At 35.0% G+C, this 17,740-nt stretch overlaps 1 protein-coding gene across 8 annotated transcripts in view; it reads left to right on the top strand.

Moving 5' to 3' along the window:
• The window catches only part of LINGO2 (leucine rich repeat and Ig domain containing 2), a 780,900-nt gene that overhangs the window by 388,534 nt on the left and 374,626 nt on the right, over window positions 1-17,740 (top strand). The window lies entirely within an intron of this gene.

A 17,740-nucleotide genomic window follows, 5' to 3' on the forward strand; every position in this document is an offset into this window, starting at 1 on the left:
TTATAAATATATATATATATATATATATATATATATATATATATATATATAGATATATATTTATAAACTTTTCAGTTTGAATTTAGTTGTTGAATTGTTCGAATTCCTATACATTTCTCATTTCAGAGCATGATAAAAACTAAAACTCATTCCATCACCTAGTGGACCATTCTCAAAAGAGCACAACAGTCACCATAGTAAATTCTTTATCTTAATGAATAAAATGCTGAAACTGGGTTGAGTTTACTGGCCAATAATTTATAAATACACCCCATAGCTGTCATCCTTAGAAGCTACCCCATATGCTGGTCAACTGCCACCTCTCAAAGTTTTAAAAAATTTCCATAACAATTATCCAGCAAATGGGCTTTATTACATTTTTTCCAAATATAAATCTTTTGAACTTCAATTTCAATGCAAAGATTTAACTATAACAAAGTAATGCTGTGTTGGGAATATAAAATGCCATAAGCAAGAACTTATTTTAGGTTAATAAGCAGGTTCCATAATACTGTATTTTTTATGATTTTCCCCTAAAAACCTTTTGTTGTGGTGGTGTGAAATTGAAAATCTGTACAACGCTACATAGACTTTTTCAATGTAAAAAATGAGAACTGAACTGTGGTTGATGTAGCCCTTAGGCTCCCTGGACAATAAAATGTTTATTGCTTATTAGTGGAAAGAGAATATGCAGTTTGCTAACTGTGTGAACATTCTGTAGTAATAAAATAGGCAGAATTCCTTAAACGTTATTGATGCTTCAATAGAAAGTGTCAGTTTGTGCATAAAATGAAATATATTATAGTCTAAGATGAAGCAATAACACAATTTAATATTTATTTTTGGGAGATATTTTTTTTTACTTGCAAGAATAGTAATATAACTTAAATCACATTATGTGTGTGTTTTATGAATGTAGAAACAGTACCAATCCTTTATCTAGAATGATACATAGTAAACTTAAATGACCAAATATAATACTGGAAATTAAAATTTAACCAGGATCCCACAAGTTTTAATAAAGCTAAGAGAGATGTGTGAGAAATACCAAAACACATTGTTTGGTAGAAGATACCAATAATGTGCACTGCTTTAATGTCCTGGATACCTGAGCATCTTGAGCTGTCAGGCTTCTCCATTGTACTTTGACACACTCTTCTTGCGTTTTTGACTTTTGCAGCAGCTTATTAAAGTGTAACTTTCAAAAATTCCCTTACATTTCCCAATGGCAAGCCCTCATTCTGTTCACAAACCAAGCTAGCAAGTCTTGTGATGGCTTGGCTCTCCCGTGCTTCTTGTAGCACCCAACACCTCCATCTTTCTTCTGGGTTGTTTACACTTCACCCAATCTAACACTGCCCAGGTACGTGATCAGGTGATGTGTTTACCTGAAAGTGAAAAAAAAAGTGCTGATCTCCCTGTGCAAGTAGTTATGTCATCTAATATACATGTCATTAAAAAAGCATGGAAGAAGCTGCACATTTCTAATTCTCAGTGACAATAAATATTATCACTGTATTGCACAAAACACCCTTATAGCCATTATGCTTTAAAGCAGTCTCAGACATTAAATTCTCTGCTGCTAGCTTTCACAAGTTCTTGAAAGTTACTCAGGGTCGTTGTCATTGTAACTGTTAGACACACACAATCCATCATTTTTTTATTATTATTTATTTATTACTATTTTTTTTATTTCTTTGTTTAGGAGTGACCAGTGCATTGCTATCTGCTGCTGTTGTTACTTATCACTCTGTGTCATATTTATTCCAAAGTTTTAACACAAAGTTAGTGTTCTACTCTGCACAGCTTTCAAGCAGAATACAGAGATTAGCTTCAGTATCTTAGAAAAGTCTTCCAATTGTGTTCTTTTTTAACTGCTTACAGGTGAAACTTTAAAATGCTGAAAAGTTCCATTTTCTGAACACAAATCTATTAAAAATAAAGTTTCTTTATTCAGTTTAATCCTTTTTCTGTAGCCCCTATGTTCCAAAATCCTAGCTTCATCCTAGGTATTCATCCAGTAGAGGACAAACAAAGGTTTAGTAGGAACGGCAGATATTTAAACATCTTGAGGTTCTATATCCATTGACATTGGTGACATTCTACAAAATACATGGGAAGATCTACAGGAAGAAAATCATCATTGCTCACAGATTATAATTTTATTTAACACAGTCAAAATGTGTAATATGGACAGCAAACCTTTTGAATGTCTATGCAGATATTATCAAATCTATATACAAGCTAATATTTTGTCCTGCTAACAAACTATTTCCTCCTTCCAAATCACTAGATTAGGTGAACCTACTGAAAAAAAAAAATAGATATACATTGCCTGAATATCTCCATTGCTCTCTGTCCCTGATTCTTTAGTAGACTTTTGCAGCAGTGTGATGGAAAATAATCTCTAAAACATATTGTTCCTCATCATTGAACTCCCTCTCAAGAAAAATGGAAGCAGGGCGATCTGAGGTCCATGTATTTCTATTTTGATCTTTTTGTATTTCCTAAATAATTTATTAAAACTGTGTTTTATTTTCAGCAGTACTACCAAAAACAACTGGGCCACAGTGTACGTTAATTTTTAAAACATCAGTCTCCCTGCTTACCAGACCTTGATCATCAGCTGCTACAACCTGGAAAAATAATCAATGAAATACGTATTTATTAATTTATGTTTTTTTATATTCTCCTACCTAAGTCCCTGCACAGATGATATGCTGATGTTGTTGATGGAGTGACAAAAAAATTATGCAGCCTTCAGAAACAGTTTTATATTATTTATACCTTGACAAGTTTGTAAAGAAGTATTAGGCTTTAGGAGGGTGAAATGAGGGTATGATTTCAATGGAGAGCATGCTTTTTTATTTTATTTTTTCTTGCATGGAAAGAGAAAACTTTATCAAACCACAAAGATTGCTTCGGTAAAATGAAGCGGTAAATGTCTCATGGATTATATAAGTCTTTAAAATGGTTTTATAATGTAGGCATTAGCTGCAGTTATTATGAAACTGAAGTTTGTTGTTTATATTTGAATGTAGGGCAATTGACGTGGATAGGACAAGTGCTCTCCATTTGCATTGAATTTCATTTGGGAATGGCCATGCTAACATGGACTCATTTCCAACACTTGAAACCAAACTAAACAGCATCTAGGCATGTTCAAACTGCACTAAATATATATTCCAGAAAAATATCACAAACACATTCATAGATTTACAATTGCTAAGCAAAGAGCCCTGCTTATTCCTTGCTGATAGATATACCACTTTAAATCACAGCTGGTCTAGAAACTTGTATTTATTGAACACATATGTATGCCTTGTGTCACATTGTCAGTTAGACCAGCATTATACTTAGTACTGTCATTGCAGACGCTGACACTTTATTAGTGATATTAAGTTAATTGCATCTGTCCACTGCCCATTAACAAGATGCTTAAAAAGCATTAAGCATTTATGAAGAGTTGACATTGAAAAATGTCCCGCTATTGTTATTCTTTTAATTTTTTCCCACCTTCAGTGCCAGTGACATCAGTTAGTCTCCCTGTATAGTCTTCTGCCTGTGTGTGCTGGTATCCATGCATTCTGTTTTCTGACCATGACAGCATACTGTTAGGTTTTTTGGACATCCCTTCCCCCAGATTGGCTGTGGACTATGTTAGGAACATTCAATAGCAAGTTCCACTGAGGGACACTAAGGGACATGACTATGGGCTGCTTAACATGTTGATGTTATATAAATAACATAACAATAATTTTAGAGCAATAGAGTAGTAACATACAAATATGAGAGTTTTGAAGCCCATTTTAGTCCAGTGGAGTAATTATGTTTTTTTGTAGATAGTACATGGATCCTTTGCTTAGGAAATCCAAACTATGCACTCCATGGGTAACAGTGACACTTCTCTGTCTTGGTTTGCTCTATCTGATGACTCCTTTCAAGTTTCTTTCAATGGTAACTCTTCCTCTTCTGCTCTCCTTATTGCTGGTATTACCCAAGGATCAGTCCTCGAACTGATTCTGTGTACACCCCTTCACTCCATAGTCTTAAATCCTCCCTTGGTTTACAGTACCAACCTGGACAATGTTTCTGAAACTCAACCTGGATAAAACAGAACTCTTCATCTCCCCCCCCCCTTCAATATTCAAATCTCCCCCTGACATACAATATTTCTAACTGTTAACAACACTGTTATTTGTCTCTCCCCTCTGCCTTCGCATCACCCTCGATTCTGCCCTCTCATTTACCCCCATATACAGAACATTTCCAGGTCCTGTCACTTTCACCTGCGCAACATCTCCAAAATCTGCCCCTACCTGTCCCCAGAGACCACCAACCTCCTTGTACACGCTCTTATTATCTCTTGTCTGGACTACTGTAACCTCCTCCTTTCTGGTATTCCACTAACCCGACTCTCTCCTCTATCTATTATGAATGCTGCAGCCAGACTCATCCATCCTTCCCACTGCTCCTCTTCTGCTGCATCTCTTTGTAGTTCTCTTCATTGGCTTCCATTTCACCTTAGAATCAAATTCAAGCTCCTGTGCTTTGCCTTCAAATCCCTCCACAGTTCTTGTCCCACTAGCCACTCTCTTCGATCTTCCAATGACCTAATGGCTTCCTTCCTCATAACCTCGCCACACACACGACTCCAAGATTTTTCTAGAGCTGCCCCAACTCTCTGGAATGATCTTCTACATCCTATTTGGCTTGCTCCTACTTTTTGCACATTTAAAAAAGACTTTAAAAGCCATCTTTTCAAACTCACCTACCCACCTATCATTCCATATCCCCCCGATACTGTGTGATTCTTCCCCCATCTTTTGGAGTGTAAGCCTTTTGGGTAGGGTCATCTCTTCCTGTGTCATTGTCTAAATCTGTCTTTCATTTCATGTCCTTATTTAAAGTACAGCGCTGCATAATATTTTGGCGCTATATAAATCCTGTTTAATACTAATATTATTAATAATAATATTAATAATAATAATAATAATTATTATTATTATTATTATTATTTTAGGAAATATGCAAAGTTAACTATTTAACAACTTAGGTAAATATAGAACTACAATTCAATTTTGGGTTTTTTCCTCATAACTAAGATATGGTTAGAAACCTTGTAATAGTTTACAAGGTGTAAGCTGTTTAATATTATTGTATTTTTTTAGAATTTGACCATGTAAATATCTATCTATCTATCTATCTATCTATCTATCTATCTATCTATCTATCTATCTATCTATCCTTTAAAATGGAGGAACAATCATATCCATATTCTGTATCCGTTTGTATTCTTTTATTCAGAAAATCATTTTCTTGTTCAGTCAGTGTTAAATGGTTTAAATTGTCTATTTTATCTTTAATTGATTTACATGGCAGAAATAAAGAGTGCATTTGCTTCAGAACATAAATATTGTATTTGAAAAGTGTAATTAGTATTATCTAAATGAAAATAAAAAAAATATTTTACCCTTAATTTAAATGGATTCTCTATTTTGCAGATTAATTTACTTTGTTTTTTTTCCCTGTTTTAATAATGTGCCCATTATTGTTGCTCACATCAGAAACACGTGTAATGTTTTGCATCAGCCTTTCTAAACCAGGGTTACCTACAAACCGAGGGTTCTTCTACAGGGTTACCTGATTAATGTTAGCTTCTCAAATAAATTATCAATGATCCTTTCAGCTATCTGTAAGGGGGGCATTTTCCCACTGATCACCAATGTATTAGGTATTTTTTTCCACCAACCCCCAGTTTAATGGGATCTTCTTCAACTGATCACCAATGTAAAGGGGCATAGAACTGGTCACCAATGATCCCTATATATTTGTATATTTAGGGATATATATAAATGATATCTGTAGTTTCCTATTAGGTGGATATGTTAATAAGTTACTAAGAAGGCATAGAATCCTAAGGCAACAGCAACCTAGCCAGTAATCTAATGCATAAATGTGCTTGTATATAATGGTTACACAGTTTTTACATTTGAAAAGATATAAGCATTGGTAAAATACAAAGAGTTTCAATCATGTTCAGCCAGTAAGGGAGCTTTATCATAGACAAAAGTATGTGGTCAAATAGATTATTTTGTTACTGTGTAGCTCTTTATCAGGCTCATTTTCTGTGCTAAAGGTCAGTAGTTACAAAGGGATATTAGTGTATATAGGTATAAAGTTAGTTGGTTCGAAAAATATAACTCCATCAATTTCAACCACTGGCGAAAAACATATACCAAAATAAAAGCTTAATGGACATAGTTGACCCGGAGGAGGATGCCTATACAATGCTTCACCTTATTAAATTGACTAACGTCATAAAAATTATGATGAAGCAGCCATCACCACAATATGCGTAAATATTCTTGGCATCGGTTTCTTGTTTGATTTCAGACCAGTTCTGTGAACTTGTCTGGGATGCTGTAATGCGCCTGGATGCACAAACCACAACCAACTCCAGGAATTCTTTTAACAACCTTTATTGTGTGATCCAGATAAAGGCTGATGCAAAACACAAGAGATCAGTCCGATAAAGTAAGGTACAGATGGATGAGGCAGAAGGCATAGTCAGGGACAATCCGAGGTCAGGGCAGGCAGAGTTCATGCAAAGGTCAGTAATCAGGCCAGGTCACTGTGGGTAATAAGTCGGAGCTGGTAACAAGACAACAGAGGTTAACACAGTAATCCAACACGAGAAGGCACCCAAGCATACTGTAATACAGAAGCAATAACGAGCAAGGGTGCAATTGACAGGTCTCATTAAATGGGCAGAATGCTATTGGATAGGGTGAATTATTAGACTAAAAAATCTCCTGCGGATGATTTAACAGCAGGAAATTCAAACTAAACATGCCCCACCCTGTGGCAAGGCAACTCACTCTAGGGAGTACAAGAGGTGGGCATAATACTAACAGGTCTGTTTCTTATACATATATATTATAGCATAATTTCTTTATTGATTATTGGGCTTTAAAGTTCTACCCTATTTCAATAACTACTTTGGTTCGGTAACATTATTTTTGGATAACATTGAATTGGATGTGGTACAAACTGTACTCCTTTCGAGTGGGGGGCCCTGCAAGATCGGAGAAAATAGACTATCATGGAAGAACCTGGATAATTCAACAAACCTGGAATAGATTTCCTAAAATCATTTGCTATTAGTCGGCTAAATGGTTGCCTGGACCAGATCCATTATAGGTTTGTCAGGCTCAAGCTCAATGTCATTACCAGACATTTTTCTGTTTAATGAGATTAACTTTGCCATCCACTGAATGTCTGTTGAAGAGTTTTGGTTTTAGTTGAGTATATGTCAGGACTCAGTAGTTGCATTTGATCAATACAAGAAAAAAGTTTGACTCCACAGAACAGAATTCTGGTGGTCGATTGAACTTGTGGGTCTTATATTGCTTAGTTTGCAATTCCAGGTAGATCAAAAGTGGTTTTAATTATTTGAAAATTTACATGATTATGGCCAACCCAAGACAGATTTTGCCTATTATTAATTATTACAATATAGTACATGTTCACTTTGTATACTACAGCGTCTGAACAATTACATGAAGTGGGATTCCATAACCAGAAGGTAAAACATATGAGCCTGTTGAATGTTTTTTTATTTTTCTGGGCACATAAACAGTTTCTGCTGTTTATGTGTAAGGTAAAGAATCTTAATTGTGGCTTTTATTATAGTACCAAATCTTATTTTGATCTATAGGAACAATTGAGGGGATCATTTTAGTTGTTAGACGAAATATTTAATTTACATAAGCATTGTCCATTACTGTACAACCCATATTCATTTGTGGACCTTTATTGAATTTACTGTTACACATAGACATTTGGTCTATACACAATGAAACCACAAACCTGGCAAGCAGCTAAAGTTTTTAAGTTTCCTGTATTTTAGCTTGCGGTAGCTCATTTGTGGATTTAGGAATGAAATTTAGTAGGTTAATTAAATATTAGTTTAACATTTTAATTGATTAGGGTGTATTTTTCTATAATAGGGTCAGGTTAAAAAGTTAATAAGTGTTAATTGATCAAACTTTAGGATGGTCTACAAATGTATATGATCTATACAGTGACTTGTTAGTGTTTTCTATTATATCAAATTTTTTTTTTTTTTAATGTAATCAGGATAGATAGCAAAAAATATAGTATATGTTATAAAATTAGTGCATTAAACATGCAAAAACATTTGCCTATTTGTCTTTACGACAATAGTTTACAAAAAAAAAACAACATGATATCCTTGGTATGTAAAATTATTACAAATATTAGCTAAACTTTTATACAAAAGTCTAAAAAAATTGGTCAATTCAGAAATGTTTCACTTATAAAGAGGTCAATTCATGTTTTATGGAAAAGCACTCAGCTTATAAGGATTATTTTTGTCTGGAACATGTTGTCCAGTATTAAGTCTTAGCTCCAGGGCCGGTATATTCTAAAATATTGCAATTATTACAAAGAATTGCATTGCCCAAATTTATTTGCATGTCTGTATGAAATTAATTCACAGAACAAGAAAATGTAGTGAACTTAAGAAAGGTCATGTATGTATTTAAGGTTCTGATAAATTCTGGTTGACAGCAAGTTGTTCTTCTTTAATTTAGATTCCCCATGGACAGTCTGCAGTTTATCTGGGAATGTAGACATGCAAACAATTCTTTTTTTTGCCTTGTAACCAACATTTCAACCAAAATCACTAGTTTGTAGCACAGTTATTGCCTGTGACCAGCACAAAAGTCACAGAAAATAAAAGTAAGATATATTGCAAATAATATTGCATTATGCATGGGCTGCAGCATTTGAAATTTCAACCAAAATACATTTTATACATTAAAAGTGGTAAATCTCTTTCTGCTGTATATGGTTCTACAGATTGCTTCACCTTCTGATCCAGTGTCAGTGGTTGTCAAGCCAGGAAATAAAAAGAAGTTTTTTGATCCAGTAGAAAAGATTTAAGAGACCATTTATAAAGCCAGTGATCGTGCTGATGACCAGCAAAGTGCCGTTATTTCAGGATTAATAACTGTACTATTGAAACATATATATAAAAGTTTAGATGGACTGAATTACTGTTTATATTTGTCAGGGTGAGTTTTCTGATGGTGACAACAGCACATTGCACAAAATGGTTGAATATCGAACCTACACAAGGACAGTCATTACAGGATTACTAGATATTATCCTAAGTTATGTACACATGTCAGACACTAACACTCAAGAATCACCATGAATGGTCTAGTGTGTACATACCTGTAGACTAGGACAATAGTATGAATATTATGATGACAACATGATTGTGAAATGCTAATTTGATCCAGATAAATAGTATATATAAGCAGCTTTCAGTGGCATTTTTTGTTTGGTAAAAGCAGTATGAAGCAGAGAACAATAGCCTTCATTTTCTAGACAAAAAAGACTCTATTTATAAAGCAGGGAATCTGAAATTCCCTCAAACACTCCTTTGTGGAGAGTCAATGACTGCCATTGAAACGTGGATCTGGAAGATTCTCCACCAGAGAATGTCGGATTACCTGCTTTATAAATAGAGCCCTAAAAGGGAAAGTTCATTGTATGGAAAAGACCCATAAACATTTCATTTGCAAAACAGCTAGCAACTCTTGTCAATGAAAACCTAAACATTAAGTAGGAAGCCTTTCAGTTATTTGGTCCATAAGACTAATAATTTCCAATTTAGAAAAAGTAGAATAATTCTTGAGGTTGACCCTTTACTGCTCACAGTGACTTGATTGTGATTGTTAAAGGCTTTTTTACTGTGGGTACAATCAGCAGTAGTGTGATGATTGTTAAGCCAGTGCATATCTTAAGACTTAAGCCCTCAGCATCAAGTGCTCATTTTTGTAAAAAATATTCAACTGATTTTGATTTTCTTTGCTGATTTATTATTTTTACATTGAGGTAGTATACTTGCATCAGAGATGTGCTCAGTTCCTAGATACACACACATGCTTTGCAATATGGATGTGTATGTTTTTTTTGGAGTATTTCCCAGGAATATGGCTGTTCATTGATCAAATCATGAATACACTTTTCACTGCTGTCTGTGCTAGGTTCTGTCTTATACCATTTCACACTGAGCCCAGTGTGCTTTGCATTTGGCCAAAAAACAGAAGTTCAATGTGGTTCTCCCTTCAAGGGATGGAGGAATACGTTATTATGTTCTGTGTGCAAACACAACTTTATAACAGTAGAAAGTAGTCCCGATAAGGTTACATTGCGTGGTTGGCTCCCTGATTAATGTATAGAAGTTTTCTTTACATATTTTATTTATTTTGTGCAGAACTGAAAAATTTGAGAGAATTAGTGAGAAACATACAAAATTTAGGTAATTCATATTTTTGTATTCTCATTTTCAGCAAGCTATAGGTTTCTTTTCTGATGTTTCCAGACTATACCAATCTGTTTTACTATGCTTCTGTCTACACACACCACTAGTTTCCTAACAGGAACTATCCCCTCGCTGTTTGTTATTCAGATATCTGGGTAAAAATAATCAAACAGAGATAACCTGAAAGATATACATTTCCGCTGTACTGCCCTTACATTAAGTGATTTCCATAATATATCTATCTAAATATATTCTTGATTCATTATTCTTAAAAATAATTGTATCTTACCAGTGGTTTATGTCAAGAAAAAAAATCTGTTAATCAAGAATATCAAATGGTCTATTAAAAAAAATGTAGCATTATTATACATTTTATATTTTTCCTTCTTGAAGAGAAAACTGTTTTTTATTTGTTAACAAATAAAAGCAGAAGATAAATATTTTTGTAGCCCAGGTTACAAAATGATGGTGTATATGTAGAACTGTCTATGTGGAGCATGAAATTTAATGGATTGCCAATGTTTTCTAGCTTCATCTGAGCTGAATATCCAGCTACTAACATGCACAAAGCACCTATCACTCCCATGAGTATGCAATAACAAACCACCCAACTGTTTTCCATTCCCATCACTCAGACTTTTGAAACATTAATTTCACGCCAGTAGCTACTGCCTGGAACTCTTTTATTGAAAGTAGCTTTTCATTGACTATCTTGTAACATGTACTTGAGCTAAAGAAAGTGAAACATGAGTCATACGAGTACTGTATATTCTTATTATATGTTTACCAAAAGTAATTTCCTTACACCCAGATGTTTTTACACATAATATATTAGTATGTGATATATTCACTTACAAATAGAAATTGCAAAAAAAAAAAAAAACCTAAATAAATGTGATTTCTAGATACAAGTAAATAAAGCTCTGGCAATTAAAAAAAAAAACATAAAAAATCCACCAACTGAATATGGATGGACTGATTGTAAAAGGTATCTCCATTAACACACGCACTCAAACTTTATAAAAAAAAATTGGAAGATTTCATGGTAGCTTTGAGCAGTCCCACATTAAGGAATCAGGAAATTAGTATGCTTGCATAAAAAAACAGATCAAATTTAAAGTATTTGCATTTTTTTAGAATAAATGTTCCCAAATTCAGTAATAAAAATTCCTTTATTTAACTGCGCGTTTCTTAACGTAGTAAATTGTTCCAAATATAAATTCAAACTATTGGAATTTATAGAATACTCATTTTAAACAGGTCTTCTTTAAGTTTAATATTTTGTATAATATTTTACAGATTTTAAATAAATTATCATTGGCGTAACTAAATATAGTCAATATAAAAGATGACTGTTCATTAATGAGCAATGTTAGCTAAGCCATAATAATATGACTTTGCAATTGGAATTACATAGGAATTTTCTTTGTTTTAGATTTATATTGCATAGTAATTACTAGTGTTACAAAATTATTTCAGTTTGGAGTCTATTCTGATGAAAATGCATTTTTATTTAAAATGTCCAATTTGAACAGGCTCACCACCCACCTAGTAAACATAAAGTTGTGACCCTGTTTTGAAGTATACAATGGGCAACATGGCTGGTGGTATCTTTACTCCCTTTACTGACCAATAACCAAACTGTTACATATCAGAAAAGAAACCTATAGCTTGTTTACTATATACCTTCACAAAGGGCAATTGGCACTATGAATTCAAATTGAATAGAGGGAGAATACCATTTCAATTAATTTTACCTCTGCCATACTTATAGTACAGAGGGTCCAAAAAACATTTTTACAAGGTCACTGTAAGGCCCTGGTCAGTACCAGTATTCACCAGACACCAGTCCCCCAAGCTAATGCGACACTTTTTACCTATAGCAAGCCGCCGCATAGCCTCGGGAGCCTGGTTGCCCCCAGGGCTTAGTTCACAGAGGATGATGTCTGGGGATAGCCCGGCAGCTGACCGGGGCCCACAGATAAACAGTACAAGAATTATCAGGGAATCCAGAAAACAAGCCGAAGTCATTTGCAGGAGATCAGTCCACTAAAGGAGGTACAAAGGAGTAGGCACAAGCAGAGTCGGGGTCACAGGCAGAGGTGGGTCCAGGCTGAGTACAAGTTAAATGTCAGGAAACAGGCAATGGTCAGCAACAGAAAAACACAAAAGAATCTCTCCAGCACAGATTAGCCCAGCTAACGCTCCAACAGGTACTGGGGACTGGAATCAGAAAGGCTATAAAGCCCAAAGGCTGCAAACGATTGCTCAGGAATTACTCTGCTAATCAGCTGCAGCACAGCTCCAATTACTCTTCAGTTGTGTAGTCTCAATGTAGGGGATGTCGAAAGGAAAAACACAGCTAAAGGGAGACAAGGATGCTACAACGGCAAAGCACTAAATCCTAGAACTCCCATGCTGCTGCGAGGGAATAGGCCGAGCGCACTTTACTGCAGTGAGACACCTCCTGGGATTGTTGGCCCAAAGAGTGTCTCCTAACAGTCATTGGGGAAAAGCATAGGAGTAGCAAGTACTTTGTAAGTACACATTGGGTTTAAAGCATTAGATAAGCCTAGTGCACAGTTATGATGTGCTAATATTTTTATACATTTTCATGCATATTATAAGTAGAAGGCCGCATGTTCACAAACCCATTGCTATAGGTGAACCAAACGAAATCCCATTGAGCTAATATGGTTCTCTTTGAGAGGGAATTTATAATATAGTCAGATTAAATAAATTGATCTAACAAGCAGTATTGAACTTTCAGAGTTATTCTAATCTCTGTATATTTCATTATATACCCAATGTAAACATATAAACTCTAGTCTCCAATAAATCTGAAAAAAATATTTTGAGATTATAGGTAAACTTATCCAATTAAGGTAAAATCTGTGCTGGCTTTAAGCAAGCTTCAGGCTGACTAGCTAGGAAAGAGTGTCATGCTTCTGCTTTGCTTTTATCAATTTGAGAACACTTAAGGCAACAGAGGGAACTACAGCTTTGACACAGGATAACACAGCAGTTTGAGTTGAAATTGAACCAAAGTGAAGCAAAGCAAAGCTAAAGCAACCATGGAGACTCCCCAGGTGGTTTCAATGGAAAGCTATGAGAGTGTTACAGAAGCTTCCAAACCTTTGAAGAGGGTGTTTGAAGCACGTGGAGACATGGCCTAAGTTTCATCAGAATCATCTATTTTCACACATTTCACACCAAGTAAACATCAATTTGTGCCATTTGTCCAAAATGCTGCTAAATTAAAGTTCATACCCTAACTAAACCTTTTTAGAAACACTAAGATAGGTGGTATGTTCTAAGATTGATCTCCATTTATGAAATGTTCTACATTGTTTCCCAGTTTACAAAATAATGGAACTCATTTTGAAAAGCTGAATCAAAGGATTTTGACTGGTATGACATTCTGCTCCAGTACTTAAGTGCATGGCAACCATTAGTTAATATAATAATTTCTTCGAGGTTTGGGTATGGGTAAGGGTTAGGGTTATGGGTAGTGGTTGTCAGTTTATAAATGAATGTCCCATGTGATGTGAAAAAAGTAAAATCAACCTCTCAATCACATCTAATAAGTCACATCTTTTTTTAAACCAGTTTGATGGAGGGAAAGTCACTTGAATTCCCTCATGTACTATGTTTAACCCTAGGTGTTATTACAAAGCTTGCCTACCCATCTATCATACAGATCAAGGCCTTTTGCTTCTTTGTGAGTCTCATCCCATCTCCCCTGTGACATCCAGCGTGAATATATTACCACACTAGCGTTGTCATTCCTGTTAAAGGGCTCATCTCCCATTAGAGAGGCAAGAAAAATCTATTTTCTTTCTGTATCATTTCTGCAATTGCCTTATTTTATTGAAGAAGAATAATTAGGAAAAATACAATGCTGCTGGCATCAAAGTAAATTACCAATGATGGTGTGAAAATTAACGTTTTGGAAAATATTACATAGCAAACCGGGCTCCCATGCTATGCCTCCACAGAATTATTTTTGCGGAAATCACTGATCATCAATTTAGCTTGAGCTTCTTAAAGCAAGCATGAAGCATTTTACATAAAGCCAGGCGAATTAATTCAATAAGACAACAGACCAGAAGACTCCCTTGACAACACCCAGCAAAATCCTTCATGAAAAAGGCTTCATAATGATATTAAATTGATTTCTTAAATAACTTGGCAATATGCTATGAAAGCTATACAGGCTTACAGCATCTGATTAGTTCTAGAAAGACTCCTTAGGGTGAAAAATGATTTTTTTTCATTAGGATATACTATAGGAAAGCAAAAAGCTTTGTATTATTGCACTGGGTACCATTCATTCAAACTGATCGACCATGAACTACAGGTTAAATAAATGCCAAATTTTAGGTTATTACTTTTTTTGGCTGAATAAGATGTCTTTTGTAAAAAGGCGGACAGACATATGCTTAAGGATTCGTCACTTTTAGTAAGTATCCTGTTTCATTTCTTTATCTCTATTCTTACAAAATAAGTTCAGCAAAAGGTGATTGTAAAAATGCCATGAGCTTTTAAGTTGCTGGTTCCCTTCCAAGAACGGTAATATATTTTTTTCTAAAATAAATAATCTAAAATTTTAATAGAGTTATACTGAAAATGGTGGAATATACACTGTTAAAGCAAAACTCCAGGCAAACAGCTAAATACAAGTATAAAATGCATATAAGGGAGTGGTTTTACTTGCTAAAAGATTTTTTTTCTTCCTATATGAGATTTTCACAGCTCTGTCACATAACACACTCCTCATTGTCAGGGTAGGAGACCAGATTTTTCTTAGATTTTTGTTATGTGATAAAACTAGGCATTGCCCTATCCCAACTTTTAGTTAGACAGCAGTGGGGGAATCAACTGATGGTCTCATCTCTTGTTTAATCTGCAGCACAGAGAGGAGTTCACTCTCCATAGGAGCACCTTAGATTGGACGTTGGTGAAGGTAATATTGCAGAACAAGCTTTTTGTATGTGTGTTCCCTCGGTTTGGGACTTCAAGCTATCTCTGTTCCTAGTATTGGGATATAATGAGCAGTGGTGGTGTGTGGCATTTTCCATCTATACTTCTAAAAGTGATTTTTTACGTTACTGAAAGGTGTTTTTGAAAGATCATTGAGGATTATTATTGGGAACGAATGCACTTGTGTTGTCACTTATTATTAATGATACAATTTTGATATGGAAATATAGATATGGTGATTGATGGGTTTTTATTTTTAATGGGACTTATTTACAAATCCCTGCACCTTTTGACTAATGATTGAGTAGGCACTTTAGACCATGATTTAAGAAATGGTCAGTAAATGATTGTTCACTTGTAGTTGACACTTTATATAAATGATACAACTCTGATATGGACTATGAATACAGTGATTAATGGGTAATCACCTTTAATGGAACTTATTGACAAGTCCTTGCACGTTTCAGAAATGATCGATTAGGCACTTGAGACCTTAATTTAAGAATTGGTCAATTAAATATTGTTCACTTGTGGTATAAGTATCCCCCTTTGTAATATATATTTTTTGGTTTATATTCAGGCACCTTATTTCAATATACACCCAAGGGGTAATAGAGACACTTATTTAGGTTATGATATGAATTTTAATACAGATAATAATGATGTTGATGATCCTGATTATTAACTGAGAAATAACCCAAGTGCTGCTGTCCTCACTCGGTAACACCCATTTGGGTGAAATCCCACGTGCTACAAACATCAAGTACATCCACATCGGAATAGAAATTAAATTTGATTGTATTAAATTTGTGAAACACTGTTATTGATAGTAGAATTTGTGTATGTTTTTAATTAGAGATGTCCCTGTTTTATTTCCTGAAGAAGTGGATTTAGTCTGTGAAACGCGTCGATACAAACAGGGTGCACCCCTTTTGAATGACCCGGGCAGGAATAAAGGATGCGTTTTATAATCAACAGTTATTTTTGAATTTTGAAATTTGTGGCCTTTAAAGTCCCATGAATTAATCAAGTATTTTATTTTGATGTGCAGTGGATTATATTAAGGATGTGGCCTTGTTAAAATATTTTTGGTTGGACAAAACACAAGTTTCATCGTTAATATCATCATATGGATTATAATTTCATTGGGTATTATAGTTTCATATGGTAACAAGTTTCACAGAGTCTTATCTGCTTCCTCTAACCATGTATGTATATCAAAGAACATCACACTTCATGTGAAAACAATTGTCTAAAATAGAATGCATAATAGATTAGCTATGAGCAAGGAGCAGAGGGTTTTATTTTAAACAAAAATAAGTTGTTAAGGTTGTTATCATTATATAGGAATAGATACCACCTTTGAAAGCTGCAGAGTTCCCCCACAAAAATATCATGAAATATCCATTATATCAGTGGTCCCCAACCTTTTGAACGTCACTGACCACTAAATTTACGGACTCTGGACCGTGCACATGCAGGAAGCCCTGTGTCGCTCAAAGGAAGAAACTTCCCCCAGAGTGTAATCATGATGCCAGAATGCACCCACTCTCCCATCGCAGGTCTGAGCCTGCGATGGGAGAGTAGGTGGGTTGTGTCTAGAGACCGCCCTGAGCCTGCAATGCATACAGGAGACATAGTCTGTGGCTCCGACCAGTGCCCCCCCAAGCTGGGTCCTTCTCCTGACCCCGCTGGGGGGTGCAGTGGCCAGAGCCGCGGACCACAGGTTGGGGACCGCTGCATTATATGATGAACATACTAAATTAAGATGGCATGGACAGATGACATAATAGGGCTTTATTAGCATTATTACTCTATAAAGGAAAAAAAGGAAAGATATGTTCTGCTGTAAACTTAATATAAAGCAAAAATTACCTTTTAAACTTCTTTTTTTATTAAAGGCCTGTATTATCTCATATGGATTTATATGCCTCCAAAGTCCCAACACCTTTTTGTTGGCTCTTTTATTCTGCAATCAGCAAGCTCTGTGTTTGCACAGAGGAAGAGCATATAGACTGATGTTAATTTAGCCAAGGGTCTTAACAGGCATTTTATTATAAGAATATGAAAATTCAAGAATTATGTGCCAGGCTGCCTGGCCTCATGAGATTGATTGGAGGTTTGTTGTTTTTTACTATGTAAGGAAAAGTTTATTTAACAAAAGTAAAGTCAAATAACAAATTAGGTGAATAGGAGCTGCTTAAAAAAATACCCATCTACATTTCACGGCTGTTAATGTGAAACCAGCTAGTACATCCAAATTACCAAAGGATCAAAGGGTCCACCTGAAAAACCATCAATGACATTAAACTTCAGGTTAGATGGAAATATGTAGCACTTAAAACTAAATTTACAATTACCCTAAACTAACTACTAAATCCAAACCATAATCCAACC

The sequence above is a fragment of the Pyxicephalus adspersus genome, chromosome 3 (assembly GCF_032062135.1).
Source record: "Pyxicephalus adspersus chromosome 3, UCB_Pads_2.0, whole genome shotgun sequence".
Taxonomy (NCBI): Eukaryota; Metazoa; Chordata; class Amphibia; order Anura; family Pyxicephalidae; genus Pyxicephalus; species Pyxicephalus adspersus.